Source organism: Lissotriton helveticus, chromosome 1_1, assembly GCF_964261635.1.
Source record: "Lissotriton helveticus chromosome 1_1, aLisHel1.1, whole genome shotgun sequence".
NCBI classification, from domain to species: domain Eukaryota; kingdom Metazoa; phylum Chordata; class Amphibia; order Caudata; family Salamandridae; genus Lissotriton; species Lissotriton helveticus.
The window spans coordinates 1,236,324,964-1,236,337,627 of NC_136057.1; positions in this window are offsets into that span (position 1 = coordinate 1,236,324,964).

The window sequence follows — 12,664 nt, forward strand, 5'->3', positions numbered from 1 at the left end:
GTCTAGGCAGGACCACCATTTTTGAGATTGCCACCCTACCAGCAACCGACAACGGCAGAGTGTTCCAGAAGCGTACTTGTGACTTTAGTGCAGTAAGTGCTTTACCCAGGTTCCCTTCCAGGAGATCCTGTGCGTCCCTATAGACTTGAATGCCTAAGTATTTAAAGGTCACTGGCGCCATTTGGAACTGATACGGTTCGAACTGCACGTGTGTGTCTCCTCCATTCCCGTGGAAGGTATACCCGTACGATTTAGATGCATTAATCTTAAGGCCTGACAATCAGTAGTGTAATCAATTTCGATAGGCTTGAGAGGTCAGAGCACATTCACTGTGGCCTAGTTACTAGTGCCCCAGCGCGCAGAGTCAAAAATCCATCAGCATCAGTCCCAAAACAATTAGGGTGACCATAAAAAAAAGGCATTTTCTTACATGCTCCTCCCCGTCTCATTATCTAAGGGGCAAAAAACTGGAAAAGCCTTCTGCATTGGCATGGTCAGTCCCAGGTCTGTGGTCCAGTGCAAAGTCCATAACCTGCAGGGAGATGGACCACCTCAACACGTTGTGGTTTTTCAGTGCCCAAGCAAAAGCTTAAGGAGGCTGAAGCCCAATCCCCTTTGTTGTACTTCTCTGTAGACAACTAAAAGGCAAGCAAATAGGATATTCCATGTCTGACAGAGTTTCTCAGGCAACTCCATAATCATACCTTTTAAGCAGCCGCGGTCGGTAGGGGAGTACCTGCCGGGGCGGTGATGTGGGGAGGGGGAGGGGAGGGGAGGGGAGGGGCAGGGTGGGGGTTAGTAATGTATAGATAATGGATGTTTGCAGGTAAGTAAACATATAAATAAATCAAATGAATTTTGTTGCGTGCACTGCATTGCATTTGGGTATGCTGTGCATGCAACGACATTCGTTTGATTTATTTATATGTTTACTTACCTGCAAACATCCATTATCCATACATTACTAACCCCCAACCTGCCCCTCCCCCTCCGCACGTCACCGCCCCGGCAGGTTCTCCCCTACCGACCGCGGCTGCTTTTAAGATCTTGTTGACTCGCTCGACAAGACCATTGGTTTGGGGATCATAAGATAGGGTGAACTTAGTATTCAAGTGCACTGATATGAAGTCTGTCCCTGTATCTGATTTTACCTCCTTGGGGGAACCCTACTCTGATAAAAATACCAAACAGGGCTCCGACCAACATGGGCACAGTTACTGCCTTAGATGTATGGCTTCAGGGTACCTAGTGGCATGGTGCTCCACCACCACAATGAACCTATTCCCTGAAGCAGTGTTGGATTCCAGGGGACCAACAAAGTCAATCCCCACCCTCTCACAGATGTTCTAATCACAGGTAGTGGAATTTAGGGCGCTTTGGGGTTCCCTCCTATCTTGCCACTGGCTTGACTTGACAGGTGATGCAGAAATGACAGAACTCCTTTACTTTCTCTGACATCTTAGATCAGAAAAAGAGATCAACAAGCCTGTCCCAGATTTGGTCTGTTCCAATTGCCCAGCCAAGAGGATGTCATAGGGTAAGATAAAGAGGAAGAAACTGTACTGGTGGGGGACTATCAATCTCCTGATTGCCCTAGGCTTTAGGTCCTTAGCTTCACTGTACATGCCACCCTCATCCCAGTAGATCCTGTGGGTTCCACTGTTATCCTCCTACTCCAGGAGTTCACCCTGTCATGTAGTTCCTATCAATATATAGGATCTGTGCGCGTACACAACATAAACTAAGGGATTAGTGTCCAAACTGATTCCAGACACTCACGAAGGATATGTTATCCTTTAGACCAGCTAGCTCAGAGTGCCACTATTAGCCCCCTAACCTTACCAAGGAGCAAATAGTTTCTAGCAACTATCGAACATGGCAACCCTTGACCCTTCAGGGAAAGTGGAAACAGTGCAGTACTTTTCGCTCAGTTACTCATGCTCACTTCTTCTCAGAGAGGTATACAGAATAAACAATGGGGATATTTACAATAAGTATTTATTGAACCAGCGTCATTCTAGTATAAAATACGTGTGCTGATACAGCTATTAGACAGACACAGATATATATGATTGCAAGCACCGACAGAGCAAATAAAAGGTAGAATTCTAAAATGGTGCTAAAACAGTGAATATATGCAGGTATATAGATACATAGCAATAATCAAGCGTACTCTTAAGATGCAAACCCTAGCTAAGTGTGCCTAGCATGTATATAAGCGTGAAACCAAGAATCCTCCTTGGGAAGAGCCAACCCCATTACCCGATGGGAAAGTACGAAGGACCCTTCTTGGTTCTGAGTTGGACACCCCGCAAGGGATGTCAGACCACTGCGTGCTGGAGGTTCGGCGTGAAGGGACTCCAGCATCTCATGTCAGCATGGAAGCTTCTCCTCTGGTATACCCAGGAAAGATGTTTTGCTTATATACCCAAAAGGCACCATCAGGGGTCTACCTAGATGTGTAATGGTACTGTGGGCCTGTCATTCAAGGATGACAATAGCAGTGACCTTTGTACAGATTAATTATACAGAAGATGGTAATCCTGTAGTGTGATACTAAGAATCCTCATGCATAATAAATTAGGCTAGTTTTCGAAGAAAACAACACAACATTTATTCGGCACATAACTAGGTAAAAGGTCAGTGTCAGAGCCGTTATGTAGAGCAAGGTAGGACAAATGTAGGTAAAAGGTTGTGCATCTACCTAGGCCTATATTGGGGTATATTGGGACTCATAACAACCCTGCCAATGAAAGCATTCAAAGGTTGGGCATGTTCTCTGTGCTTGACAGAATTATTCACTGGATGGTCCTCCTGCCCAATGAAACTCAGAGTTCTGACAGGTCTTTCAAGGTAAGCTCTTCTTCCCTTTTAGTCTCCTGATCTTCCCCCAGGGGTCAAATGCCTTCTGGGTCGTGGAAAGTTTTGAGCCTGGTTTTTCACACTTCATTCCCTTCCCCATGATTGTCAGATCCTGGGCCATTTTTCCAGACTCCAGGTTCCCCTGTTTTCCTCACAATCTATATGGGCCCTTGTGGCCATACACACCCATTGAAGCAGGCCCAAAAATTATTTAAGAGTCTTCCTTCCACCTTAGTCCAAATATAGGTTGATAGGTTGTTTCCTAACAGACAATCCGTTGGAATGGTAAGGCTCACAGCTACCTTCTTCCGACCATTAACCCCTCCCCACTCAAAGTTGACAATTGGCATGGTATAAAGGTTTACCGCATTGTAAGTGTTGACCATCCTATGGGAGAGCATTTGGATAATCAGCTCTGGAGAAAACAGCTGATCCACCACTGCAGTCATGTTGGTGCCTGTATCCCTCAAAGTCTCCATCCTTATCCTGTTGATGATTGGCTATTGCCTCTAGTTAAGCATGCTGGTAGGTAAGCCAGCCAGGGCTTTAACATCAACAGCACGCTTGGAGACTAAGCTTTACCAGTGCAACCCCTGGTTTCCCCAGGGCAAACTTACATCACTATTCCTGCACTAGCATGCCCTAGGACTGCCCACCAGTGGGGGGCTTTTAAGAATAGACTGAGTCTCCTTTCGTATTTCCTAGCTTCTGACAGTCCAGGCATACCCCAGCCTTCATGGGGTCAAAAGATTTCTTCCCACTAGAGTTTTGAAAAGGCACGGGACTGCCCTTCTTGAACAGACTTCTGGGACCCTTCTTTTTATACTTGCGATGTCCTCTTTTCCCTGAAGGTGGGCTGAAGCCCCTTTCTTAAGATCACCCCCTGGGTCTTCTCAGACATTCTAGTACAAACCACATGTTAGTGGCCATACCAAGCTATCTGGAGCCAATATACTTGGAATGTACTAAATGCTTGTGTAGGTCTGAATGGCAATTACTCATGATTAGATTATATATTCCATCATAAGTAGTAACCGTATAGCCTTTCACACAGCCTTCTAGTGCCTTTAGTGAACCATCTACAAAGTCAACCTAGGATTGTTAAATGACAAGTGTGTGTGTCTAAACTTCTTCTGGTATAATTCAGGTGGAAGACCAAACTTCTGCACAAGGGCATCCTTCATGTGAGTTTAGGAGTCAGCTACTCTCTTCTAGAGCCAGGAGTGTATCCCTGCTCTGTGTTGGTACTAACCCACACAGTAAGGCTCTCCAGTGCTGCTGACCCACCCTGCCCATTCTCAATACAAAACTAGACACAATACCCTTTGGCCAAGTGAAGGGTGTATGGCCCCCCTGTAGACACCTCACAATTGCTGCCGTCATCTTCTTTGGACATAACTCTCAGCCTGGTCTTCTTTTTTGCCTAGGCTGATTTATTTTCTTTTAGGGACAGTTTATTTTCCTCCAGAGCTATGGCTGCCAGTTTGGCCTGCAGCTCTATTTCTGATTGCCTGTCATTGAGCTCCAACTGGTGGTTGATGAGCTATTTTGCTGACAGAATCAATTTCACTTCCAGCCCTGGATGGGGGACCAATGAATCCTTGTTGGGACACATTGTCCCCTTATCCCTTATCCTCTAGAGTTGCCTCTTCTTCAGATGGGATCTGTGCTTGGCGTGATTCCTCCAAAGCACTGAGAGCCTTCTCAAAATCTGTATTGTTGGCATTGTGGCCCATCTTCAACTGTTACTCTTTGCATAGCTCCTTCATCTCCACTATTGTGAGGGTTGCCAGATCCAACTCCATGTTACATTAGATTTTCAAAAAGCTGCAAAATTTGGAATCAATAATGATTTACAAAATTCAAAAATGACCCAATCAAAGACCTGCTGCCAATTAAAAATCAAAAATCTATTTTTGTTTCAGTTCAATTTACGGATTTTCAAATCCCAACTTAATAGCTGAGTAGTACACCATATACTACATACTAGGGAATTCTAGGTCATTTAAATATACCAATCAGGAGTTAAGTCAATTTCGAAAGGCTATACAGATCTGAGCGCATGCAAAGGAGCCTTTTTAGCATTCCTCAGAGCACAGAGTCAAAAAGCATCTGCATCAGTCCAAAGAAGAAGTGGATAAAATACAAAAAGAGATATCGGCTTATAGGAAACTATCCTCCTTCAAGATCACACAAATTGAAAACAAAATTTGTTTGCATTAGCATCAAATTCATCATAAAGCCTACAGTTTGTTAATAAATGTCTAAATAAATAAACACCAACAAATTTGAAAGTGTGTTTAAAATCCACAGTCTATGTAATTTCTTTAATGTTTTATTTGAATTTTTGATCTAAATACATCAATACAGACATCAGGGGACATAATTCATTCGTAATCATATTGTAATTGACAATGCAGTAGATCATGGTGAAATTAATGTGCTCAGTAATGAGCAAGATTATATAACTGGTTCAGAATTCAAGGGATAAGCACACAGTTCGATACACAGTGTATTACGGGCTCACGACTTGGGGACCGACTCTCGCTTTAGCAAGAAGGAGCTGAGCGGTACTCAAAAATGCTTTGGGTGACCCTTAACATGCACTACTTCAATGTATTCACCCATCCGTTCATTACAATAATTCAAGTCTTGAAGCCATGCTGAAAGTTTATGTGGCCCATTGCTCATCCAGTGCATTACCACTCGCCTCCTAGCAAAGAGAAGTACTATAGAAACAAACCTGTGAACATTTTTAGATCTCGCCTACGCAGCGCACATGCGCTGCATAGGAAAAAGACCATTAGCCAGCGCTACACTTTTGCAGGCAAAAACGTGCCCGTGTTGCATTGCTACCAATGGCAGCACGCGCACGTTTGGCGATTCCCTTGCGGGAGCGAGCAGCGGCACCATATGTTAGTAATTTTCGCGTCCTTTTGCCTGCTCCCGCTAGGGAAACCGGCAGAGGCCCCCTCCTCTCTCCCCTCCCCCTGCTGCCGCGCCTGTTTACTTCAAGGGCAAGGCACACGCGCTTGTTTTACTAGCTCTCAGGTCGAAATGACTGTTAATTTCTTAATGCTCTTATCTGTTCTTTCCATAAATTTCCTAACCGCTTGACCTGATGTTTCATAATGACATGTTCAAATGTATATGCATATTTCTTTTTAGGAAAAATCTGATATCAAGTAGTAAAAAAACGCTAAACACAGTTTACCCATGCCAACTTTTAGACTTTAGTTTGACAGAATCAGCTTGGATAGCAACTATTATTAAATTTACATAGGTACATTTCATTTCCATCACACACCGTTTGCTATCATGTAAAAATGAAACTGCCGCGCTACGCATTCCCTCTTTCATCCAAGGGAGTTGTTTTGGCTTCCCATGTGTTCTCTCAGCTGAACTCACCCATGACTCTGGCTCTGACTGGCAACCTCTGCTGGCTTTTCCTGGGCGTCTGCTTCTCTGACACACTGCGCGGTGCACTCTCTACTCACGCGACAGCTCTCGCGCTGAGTCCTCCACTTTTGATGCCTGAATGACTCCGTCCTCTCGCGCAGCCAAGAAAAGAGCCTTCTGCTGTACATTCCAATGCCTTAAAGCGTCAGCTTCCGCCGTGCCTTCTCCCATGCCCACCCCATGCAGGGCTGGGTTCTCGCCCATTGTGGGGCTGGCTCCGGCCATTCTTTGGCCTGTATGGGTCAGTCCATCACTGCCACACAAAGGCACTTGTTTCGTGAGCCACTTGTAAGGCAATAAGTGAAGACACAAAGCAGAGAGCAAAGGTCTGCCAGGCCTTTCTGCGCCTCAAGGTCTGTGTCTAATTCTAATGGGAAGAGTCTATGGGAAAGTTCAAGATTTGCCAGCAGTCTCCCAAGGTGTGTGTGACAGTGCAGGAGACCTTTCTGGGAGTTTTAATTGAGTGTTCTCAAAAAGAAAAATGTTCGTGTATCAGTTAGTTTTTGGTTGTATTTTATATAAAACAAGTAGCGTTACACTGTTTCTACTCACTAGTAAATGTTCATTATTTTTGTTATTGTCATAGAACAGAAACCATTGTAGTTCTGTTGCTGCAGATCCTAGCTTTGGTCAATGTTATTAGTATCAGTACCCTCCACGCTATTGATTTTCAGAGTTCCCATGTCACCAAAGAGTGAACCTGCCATTGTTGTTTAAGTATATTTGTTCAATAGTGCTCGATAAAAAGATTCCGGGTGTCATGCCTGAGGTGCTTGGCGACCTTCACAATTCATACATTTTCCAAAAGCAAACGCATGCGACATTCATCACCTCGAAAGCGAGAATTCCATAATGCTTCAAAATGTGGATTTCAGTCCAGATCTTGATGGAATTTGTGAAATCACAGGAAACGTAATGTATGTCATACCCTTGACTTCATTCAGAGAGGTACATGCATTCACACGGTTGCTTTAGAGCGCTATGAGGCATTAACTACAGCGCCAAAAGTACTACTCATTTTCAAAGGCACCTCCTTAAGCGTAAATTCCATAATGGTAATAAAATGTGGGCTTGAAATCCACGTGAAACTTGTGAAATCACAGTAACTGTATTTAAGAAAGTGTCTAGGTTTTATTCAGAAAGCTACATGCATGCAGGCGGTTGGCGTGGATCACTCAGGAGTATTAAACATAGCACCAGGACTATTATTAATTGGCGAACACTGCACTATACATTACATAATCTAATATAAAGTCAGCACTGTGACACAATAATTTCTGACGGTATAAAAGAGAAGGGAACCAATGAATGATTGTTATTTGCAGGAGAGCGCTTGTGACCCAGGTCAGGGGAGCAGGATCCGTGGAGGTTTCCAGACTGCGCCACTGCAAGCAAACTGCCCCTTGCACAAGCGGATGGTAGGGCTGCAGTGTCTCCAGGCTGTTTTGGGTGGGCAGTCTCATGTTCTGACAGCAGGATATAGAGGGAGAACCTTCTAATCACGACATGCCGGTTGTTAAATGCCTGGTAAACATGTACCGACAGCACCCCCCACACCATCCTCTCCTTATATCTTTCGTGGTGCACATTATCACCATGGCTCTGCTTGCCTGTTGCCACGTTAGGTTAAACATGAGCGCTGGTTCGTGAAGGCAAAATACATTTGACTCTTCACAGATGGATGCCTATCATTTTTCAAAGAGAAATATATTGGAGCTAAATTTCCCCCACCTTTATGATGGAAATGTTTCTATGCTTTGTTAAGTGCATTTCATTTGTTTTATTTTTATAGGCCATTACATAGCACATACCTACTGTATGGGGGCTTAGGAGTGCTGTATACTTCATAGCGATATGATGGTCTCGCAGTTCCCGTCAGTGCCTGGCAATGCCTTATTTGAGGTGGTGCACTAGGTCATACATGTGACATAGGCACTTCGTCATAGCCATGCCAAGCAAAGTAGAGCAGTTTGATTATGGGAAAGCAAGCAGTGGGGAGATCCCGGTGGGAAGGCAGATTACTATATTTTAAAGATGACAAACGAAGTCCAGAAGAACAACATATTCTTTATTTCATATAAAAGGCACAGAGCAGTCCACCAGCGACCAGCCGCAACTGTAGCAAGCTGTGGCTGCCCACTTGTGAACCCTGGATCAAACTTGCAACTCAGCATTCTTTACGAATAAGGAACAGCTGTACATTTAGATGGATGGATTATAAAAGACACCTCGCTTACTATAAAACACATTAAATACAAACACTCAATCATCAATATTTCCAGAGCTCCTGACCAGCATTGTCCTCGGCAAATTCCACAGTTTGCCATCTGCGGTTCTAACCTCATTGAACAATTTCTGGATCACTTGAATTGGTTCTGAACATCCATCTATTTCCTTTACCTCTCTGTTTAATGTCACCCTTATAAGTTCTTCCACCTTGACCTCCACAAACCTGGATGTTTTATTTCAGCTCTCATGTCTCTCCATTTTTCATCACTGCTGCCTTATCCACCAATATCTTCTGGGCATATCTAATTCACACTGGGCATAACCCCTTGTTTGTTTTCCTACCCCAAAGGGTTATTTATGGAATAATTCAAGTTGTGCTGTGTGTTGTTACTTCTAGCCTGCCCTCCAATCGCTTCCTTCAGTCTACACCTACAGTAATTTCTATTTCAATTCCATTTTCAAAGTGCAGTGTAGCCTCCCTGCGAAAACCATTGGTCTTGGGCTTGTAGGATGCTGAGCACCTGAGCTCTACACAATTCCTTGCTAGAAAATATGCCTTTTTATTCATAATTCTTTATTTATCATTTTCAATTCGGGGGAAATGAGCTCCCACGTTGCTTTGCTTTTCCAAGTACTCAAGGACAACAGTACACATCACAGGTGCAACAAATAGTACCGTCTGAGATGCAGTAACACCTTGGATGTGTTGAAATCAAAACCAAAGATATGCATAACTGTACAATTCCAGCCGGCCCTGCAGGCCCAGCGTCTGACTGGTAACAGGTAGCTGAGAGATCCTCCTGCACTGGGCCAGCAGCCACCACTCTAAAAGGGATGCATTGCAGAATGGGGGTGGGTAGGTCCTGGCAGGACGGATACAGTGTAATGTGGGTACCTGCAGCAAGTTAGTATGGTCTCCGCAAAATGAGTGGAGGGACAAGAGAAAAGAAGAACAAGCATTGGCATAGACAATAGGTCTCGCCTTTGGGACCTTATAAGTGTTTAGGCATGCAACACTTGATGTTGTTGCACCGAGGATATTGTGCTGGATAACTAAACACTTATAAGGTCCCAAAGGCGAGACCTATTGGCTATGCCAATGCTTGTTTGGTATGAGAGAGCCCAGAAAAGAAAGCGCCACTGATGGAATGATAGACCCACAGTGATCACTTTCAGGGTTTCGAAAGCTTCTTCCCACAGCTTTAGTGCTAAGAGACAGGACCATGACATATGCAGAATACCTGCTTTTGTCACTCAGCAATTTTGCATTCCGCCATACCCCCTGCTGAAAATGTAGTTTAGCGATCTAGAGTGTCATACCATTGACTTTACTTTTTTTACATGCCATCGCCTATGCTGTGTTTTGTATGCGTTTTGTTTATTATGATAATCTGGTATGAGACAGTTTACCTCCTTGCCCACTACACTTTCCCAGACATGTTTTGCAGCATCAGGGCCGATAGTAACATGCGCTGTGCTCTGCTTTTTCTTTTCAGATAAGCTGTTTTGTGAGTATACACTCAATCCTACCTCTGTCACTGGCAACTCTGAACAGAAACATCCTTTTCACGTTGTCCATTATGAGATAGACATGTTTTTTTGATTCTACATTGCGCTTTATCCTTCTGATTTAAACATTTACACAGACGAATGTCATTGCTAATGCAAGTATTTTTCTTTTGCCTTGATCTTAGCTCTAATGATTGCAACTTTTGTTGCAAAATGAACTGCTCTTGTAATCAGTAGCAGCATGATGTTACTTACTCACAGGTGCGGCTCACCGTCAAGGCGGGGGAGCATCGCCTCACTGCTCTCAGAGCAGGAAAAAGGAGAAATAAAATGATAATAACATAGGCATTATAATTTTAATTTTCTGAGTCACGGGCTGAGGTAGGGTGAGGTGGGGCTTGTGCCAGAGGGGAAGGAGAGGTTCATGTGCTTAAGTGCGTGTGACAGTTTGGCTGGCCGTCTTGTGCCGGCTAAACAGGCATGCACACTTAGCATGTTCTTCACTGGGCTGTGATACACAGCCTGGGTGGAGAACATGCCCAGGCTCCCTGTCTCCATCTGAGTGCTGAACTACGGTGCTCAGACCAATCACAACGCTGCATTGCAGCATTGTCATTGGCTCAGTGGGGCCAGTGTGCTTCCGCGACTCGTCAGCGAAGCAAGAAGGAGGAGAGACGGAGGTGGCCGTGAGGCGATAAGTGGTTTTTTAAAAATGTTGTTCCCCTCTGCCCCCAATCCTTCCACCCCGTTCCCTGCCCGCCGCCACTGCTTGGTCCCCAAGCAATTCTGCCCTGAATGGTGAGTTGCATGTATACAGCTAACCATAACAGAAGTCTAGGACAGGGAAGGGGAATAGGTCTTAGTGAAACAAACTACTTTGCTAAGTTCTGTTCATGCTGAAGGTTGTAGACGATTTGGTTTCTGACAACGACATATGATTTCTTTCTCCTACCGCTTTACAAAGAAGAAGTTTTCTGTCTCTGCTTCCAGAATCTAGACTAGAACAATGAATCTCTAGCTTGAACCTCTATATATCCTTTCAAAATGCATGCAAGAGGAAAAGAAAAGTCATAAGTGAATTCAGTTTACATAAGCCTTGATGTCTTTACGCTTATACAACCTTGGATTTATCTTTTTATATCTGGTTACACGTTACCATACCTCTCTCACTGAATCGTACTATATTATCACACAATCTGTTTAGAAATCTTCATTGTGCTTTTAAAATCCCCAAGCATTGCACTTCAGTGTTCTTGATCTTGTAACCTTAATGAAAAGATAGATCCTTACATACAATAAGATGGGCCAAGAATCAAAATGTACTTACTAGCAAACTCCTAGGCTCTGTTTTTTATTTTTATGGACTTGTTATGGACAATGCTGAACATACAATGATGGTAATCAATGCAATCTATTTACATGTTCTCACCGTTTGGTCACATTTGTTGTCATGTATTTTCGTTTTTTAAATATTAGCAATAGTTTTATTATATGTATGAATATGTTCACAAAAATGCATATTCATATTTAAAATTCAATGTGCATTCAAAAGTAAAAATTGTCAAAACCTCAAAACAGCATTCTTTCTTCTCATATGTACTTATTTCACTTCTTTTGTTATTCTTGTCCACCTTCTCCTCCATGTTTACCAGCCATGTTTACTGCTTATTTGCCTTCTCCAATGAAACTGGTCACCAGGCCCTAAAAAATGCAATACTTTTCACATAAGAGTTTATTCGTATACATAACATAAATTCTAATTAAAATACACAACGAGTATGTGGCTGAACTACACATGAAAGGCATTTTCTATTACATCAAACAACGAATACATATATTCATAAAAATAAGAAAAACAAAGGGGCATATTACCAAGGGCCCTTATCGACTTTTTCCAGCTACAGCGGCGATAATTTGATCGCCCTATTACCAAGCTGTCGCTAACACCAGTTAGCGACAGCTAATAGGCGATAGCGGGCATTTAGGGGTCCACTTTGCATGTCAGCGATAATTATCGCTAATGACATGCAAAGTGGGCGTGCCAAGATGTTAGCGACTGAAAACAGTCGCTAACATCGCTATCTCCTATTACCTACAAAGGCGTAGTTTTGGAAATATTTGCGCTAAGCGCGAATATCTCCAAAAGCTAACACCTGCCCAGAGCAGTTCTTAGCCATGTTATCCAATGGGAGGTGGATAACATGGCTAAGAGCATTGTCACGATAATATGTGAATATCGCTGTATTTCCAGGAATATTCACGCATTTCGAATGATTTTTATAGTTTCTGAGATAAACCTTGTGGATAGCAAGGTATCTCAGCGATAAAAATCATCTTAGCGCGGCGATAAAATTATTCCCGCTACCCCTGTTTAGCGATAAATATCGCTATTGCTAGGTAATATGCCCCAAAGTTCGAAATGCAAAGCTATACATTCGTTCTTATAACCTGAATTACTCGTAAGTTAAAACGTCAATGCAAAGGGGTTGAGTGACAATAAACTGTTTCACTGACTAAAAACGAGCACTTTAAATCACCACCTCAAAGACGCATTAAAAGGAAAAAACGGTAAGTAACCGTAGGAAATCAATACCGACCACAATGC